Genomic DNA, 6,088 nt, shown 5'->3' on the forward strand with positions numbered 1-6,088 from the left:
ATACACGACGGGCTTCTTTGAATTTCCGTCTACTAAGTCCACTGACAAGGCTTTGATCTTCTCGAGGCTATAATAGAAGACACTTGCGCAAGGTGTCATGCAGTGGGAATGAACCCAAAAGCATGTGGTTGGGAAGTAAGCTTCTTAGCACACAGCCACGCCTATCCTTTTTGTTTTGGCCAAAAATATAGCACAATTTTGTTATGAAACACACCAACAGTATCTGTGCTCTCGTGTCATTCATCCAAACTGTACTTTTAGTCCAAATGAGTTCATATCTAAACTTGAAATACACCAATACTCTGCTGGTACCGTTGGAGCTGTATGCGTATAAGCGTCCCATGCTAATCTGTTCTGGACTACTAGTCAGGCTTTTAAAAGCGTAATGTGCAGGCGACGTTATTTCCGGTTTCTTTAACATGTAGAGTGTCAACATTACACGGTTATCAGGCATTATGTTTCACTGTTTGGTATACAATTCAAGTTTTCTCAAACTACGAGCTGCTTTTCTTAATTATAGAGCAGCAATTATTTCTATTCAATGGGAGACGTTCCTAATAAACACTGCTCATTTTTAATCCTCTAGCATCTAGAATACTGTGTCAAATGTAATACTTATTGAAAACTTCTAAATTAATCATTCACTATCTTATAGCTTTGAGATTCTTTATTTTTAGAATGGCATTGTAGGGTAGGTGTGAGAGGCTGGATCAGGTCAGTTTGAATATAAGCCAGGTAAAACTTTTGGGCCTGATATGGCCGGTTTAAATGCTAAAAGCCGTTTTTGTGACATCATGAAATATCTTCTTTTTTAGTTTGTACAGAAGTCGCTAACCAAGAACTAATTCTCTATACAGTCTTAATGACTTCAGTATACCGAAATCATTAAGACGGATGACACAATTAACCAGTAGCACATGGAACTTGATAAGACGGGTTTCCATATTAAGAAAGACTACTGTTTTCTCAGCACTTCTGTATCAGGTGTAAAAGACTTGCAACTGATGTTAAATACACATACGCCTTCAACGCTAGAAGTGTGGAAGGTATATATTTAACATCATTGAAATATATGAAGCTTTCTCAATCTTTAAGTTATTAATATTGCTGGAGATATATTGCATACGAACGGTTGTATTATTGTGGTTCACTTAGAATAAAGCATTCAGAAAATAATGAACTTCTTCCGTAATTCTACTGCTTTTGAGGTTAGTGTAACCGTGAAGAATGCTAAGGTAATGTTTACATCTTCTAGAGGAGAGATATGTGCCAAACCGGACATGCCTGTTCAGGGCTCACACTTGCTTTAGTAGATTCCTTTGTGTATTTTAGAAAACTCTTGCTCTGGGGATGAATCCCAAGATTTCGGACACATGTTTACCTATGCATATACATATTTATATGTATGTATGTATGTATGTATGTATGTATGTATGTATGTATACACACACACATATGTGTGTGTGTGTGTGTGTGTGTGTGTAATGAAAATGTAGGCGCAGTTACCTCCCTGACGGCAGCTGCCTAATTAGCTGGCCAGCAGAGGGCACACGCAACATTAAGGTTCAGACACTCACCTCTTCCCCTTTTGGCATCTAGCTGGCTCTCTCACGATACACGGCGACTAGTAGACAGGAGGCAATGCACAGGAAAAGACCATAGCCTCCACGCATCAAACCATTTCCCTTTATCATTCAGCTTGTATATATATATATATATATGTGTGAGGCCGACATTAAAGGTATTTAAGGTTACAACTTTGTTCTATGTATTTCTTTGTACCGTGTTCCTATCAAATGATATTACAGCCTTCTGAATAGAGTCAACCTTTAGATGACTCGACAACACTGATTCAAACAGAAACAGACTATCTAAAAGGATTTAAACGATAGGACAGTATACAATAAAATAATATCATTTATCAAAAGAAATATACTCAAATTCAGGCTTTCAAGATTTGTAACGGTGAAATAACAGGTGTGATGGTGTTATCAACGACGAGCAAAAAGAGGAAATCTTAGAAAATTACTGCTTATATATTGGGCTGGCAACTAAGTTCCCGTCGCTTTTTAAAATTTTGAAATTTATTGCGTTTTTAAATTTTGGAATCTACTTTTTTCGAGAATTCTATTTTTGAATCATTTTGGAATCTATTTTTTTTTTCTAGTTAATTTTAGTTAATTTTTGTTTATTTTCAGATCATTAAAATGGAATGTCAACTTAAGAAAAACGAGCATTTTCGACACCCCTTTCTTTTTGATTTTAATCAAGGTTCAAAGGCTGCAAAAGCTGCTCGCGACATTTGTGTTGTGTATGGATAGGGTGAAAGAACCGCTCGTGATTGGTATGCATAGTTCAAAAATGGAAATTTTGACATCAAAGACGCACCTCGTTCTGGGTCGTCCAGTTGAGTTCGATGAAGAGCGATTAAACCAACTTTTGCACGAAAATTCTCGTCAAACGACAAGGGAACTGGCAGAGAAAATAGAATGCTCCCACACTGTTATAGAGAAGTATCTTCACTCGATGGGAAATGTTCAGAAGTATGGGGCATGGGTTCCGCATGCATTAAGTGACAACAACAAAAATCAAAGATCCACAATCTCCGCTGGTGTGCTTGATCGTCACCGCTCAACTCATGGACACAAGCAACGATTTCTTTACCGCATAGTTACTGGCGACGAAAAATGGTGCCTGTACATCAATATGAAGCAGCGTAAGGAATGGCTTAGTCCCGGTAAACAAGCGACACCGCGCGTGAAACAAGATCTTCATCCGCGTAAAACGATGTTGTGCGTATGGTGGAACTGGGAAGGGATTATCCACTACGAACTGCTTGAACGGAACCAAATGGTCAAGGCGGAACTCTATGTTCAACAGATGGAACGAATCAACACAGCTATTCAAGAGAAAAGACCTAATTGTCAGCATGGAGTTCTTCTGCTGCACGACAACGCCCGCCCTCATATCGCCAATATGACCAAGGAAGCCATTCAAACGTATGACTGGAAAGTGCTGCCACACCCGTCGTATTCTCCTGATTTGACACCAACGGATTTCCATCTCTTTCGATCTCTTTCAAATGCTATACGCAGAGTTTCGTTCAATACTAATGCATAATTGAGAGCTTGGATCAATTTTTCGAGTCGAAATCGGGTGATTTCAACCAACGAAGTATTGAAAAATCTTGTTGAACGTTGGGAAGAAGTTGTAAACAACAAGGGTGAATACATTATTGATTAATTAGTTGTTATTTTTTTTATTAAACCTTTTAAAAAAATTAAATTTTTAAAAACAGCGGGAACTTAGTTGCCAACCTAATAGAAAGTTGCCGGAGTCTAGAAATTAACATCGAAAGTAACAGAAGCCGAAAATATCGTGAATTTAAATGAGTTGCAAACAAATTGCAGATACGAGAGCTACTAGTTGAACGTTCTGCATATCGGACACTTACAGACTTAGAGGGTCATCATAAACGAATGCCCACCGTTTCGAGACCTTCCCTTCGACTGAATTATTGCACATCGGTTACCCTCACTGAGATGAGGCCTCACTTGCTACAACAGGCTAGCGGCTTCACTGATTCTTATAGTCAATGCTCATCGTTTCTTTTAAACCATATCTTTTAAACCAAGCTACATTGGAGTAACTTTCCTACTGTAATGTAGCTTGAATATCACTCAAGATCATATTTGTTTTAGGCTAAGTTAGGACTATCGACAACAACAATCGTCTCATACCGCTTCGAAGGTATCCTCTGCATCCAACTTTGATTGGATTATGTTCTGCTTTTCAGCTTGCCTCTTCACATTTCTCAAAATATTCATATCAGTTGAGTGAAGTCCATGTTATCTTCATAGGAAGTCGTCGACAAGATTTGCCATTTTCCTTTCTTCAGTATCTGGTTTCTGCGTAACTGCAATGGGGAAGATTCTTTGGCAACCTGACAAATCTGCAGTCACCTTCCGAAACTCGTTCATAGAAACTTTCTTCTTTAAGCGGAGCTACTGTTCTGGACGAACGAAGGTGATGAAATCTCTGGCTAGTTCCCTCTGCAGTTTCTTGCTACTGCTGATTAGAGCAATTTGGTACTTCATAGCATTGAAGGGAACCTTAAGAAATAAATTATATCTCCAGGTATTTGTATCCATCAATAAGATATTTTCGATTTTCGATATTTTTTGCGTTAATTTCTAGACTTGACTGGCTTCCTATATAACAAGTAATTTTCTGGAAAAGTTTCCTCTTTTTGTTCTCTACATCACACCGTTTATTTTACTGCTACAAGTATTGAACCGGAGAATGGGTATATATTTTCCTTAACCGATTACATTATTTTATTTCTACTTTTCAACTCCTCATTACACACACACACGTACATATAATATATCTGTCTATGTCTATCTATCTATCTATCTATCTATCTATCTATCTATCTATCTATCTATCTATCTATCTGCCTGCCTGCCTGTCTGTCTGTCAGTCAATCTGTCTGTCTGTCTATCTATATACGAGGTTTGATCAATAAATATCCGGACTATTGCTTCAGTAACAAAGCTAAATTATGCAGAGTGGCAAAAATTGACCTTGAACTGTTGTACATGCGCATTAAGTTTAACGTTCTGGCTCGCTTCCGCCTATTTACAGCAGTGCTTGGAAGGAACGTGTGTAGCGCGTGATCGTTGCATTGACCATGAATCTGCATCAAATTTTGCCAAAAGCTTGGCGATACCCGATCAGAAGACTACGCAAAGGTGCAGAGAGTGTATGGAGAGGAGTGTATGAGCCGAAAAAATGTCGATAGTAACGAACGTTCTGGGAGACCCGCAACTAGCAGAACTGAGAAAAACATCGCAGATGTGCGTGCAGCTGTGAGGGGAAATCGTCGAATCACCATCCGTGAGTTATCAAAGGATGTGCAGATTAGTTACGGCTCACTTCAGTTCATTATCACTGAAGATTTGGGTATGAGACGCGTGACTGCCAAATTTGTGCCAAAACTGCTTTCAGCTGACCAAGAAGACACTCGGGTTTCTGTTGCACAAGATCTCCCTGACTGTATTGAGAACAATGAAACTTTTTGAAAAGTTTGCGTAGGCCTCTGAGCAGGTATCGCCAAGCGTTTGGCAAAATTTGATGTAGATTCTCTGCTCAACTTTCTTTGTCATGGCCAATGCAACGATCACACGCTACACACCTTTCTTCCAAGCACTGCTGTAAACAACGGAATTGAGCTAGAACATTAAACTTAGTGCACATGCACAGCAGAGTTCAAGGTCAATCTGTGCCAAGACGCTTCCCTCTGCGTGCTTTAGCTTCGTTATTATGGGAACAGTCCGGATATTTATTGATCAGACCACGTATATATTTAGCGAAGAGAGGGAGAGCTCATCCGGGACGAATTGTGAACGCATGCGTGTACAAGTGCCACATACACTGAAGAGTTGGATATTTTTAGCGCCAATTGTAGTATATGTGTGTGTGTGTGTGCGCGCAGACGAGTATGCATATGAAAAGTTAATTTTGGTATGATGAGCTATTTTTTGCGAATGCTTAATGCCGGAATATATGTGCACGTTCACGTACGTGTGGGGAGAGAGAGGGAGAGAGACACTGATATATATCGACAAGAAGAGGGGTTAGCTATGGGTTCGTCATTATCACTAATAATGGCCAATATATACATGGAATACTTTGAGAATTTGGCTTTAAGATCAACATCACTATAACCAACCCTATGGCTGCAATATGTTGATGATACCTTCATACTCTGGCCCCACCAGGAAGATGTCCAAGTGCTGTTAGATCATGTGAACTCAATAAAGCCATCCATACAGTTCACAATGGAAAAGGAAACAAAAGACAATAAGCTAGCATTCCTGGACGTATTAATAACACGCACCAAGTATGGATTCAGGACATCCGTATACCGCAAGCCGACCTTCACTGGACGATACCTCAACTTCAACTCTCACCATCCATACAGTGTAAAGAGAGGGATTGCTCAGTGCCTAAAACATCGAGCAATGAATATAAGTAGCGATCATGATAGCCACCACGAAGAAATGATCAAGCTCAGTAACAATCT

The sequence above is a fragment of the Octopus bimaculoides genome, chromosome 2, assembly GCF_001194135.2.
Source record: "Octopus bimaculoides isolate UCB-OBI-ISO-001 chromosome 2, ASM119413v2, whole genome shotgun sequence".
NCBI lineage: Eukaryota > Metazoa > Mollusca > Cephalopoda > Octopoda > Octopodidae > Octopus > Octopus bimaculoides.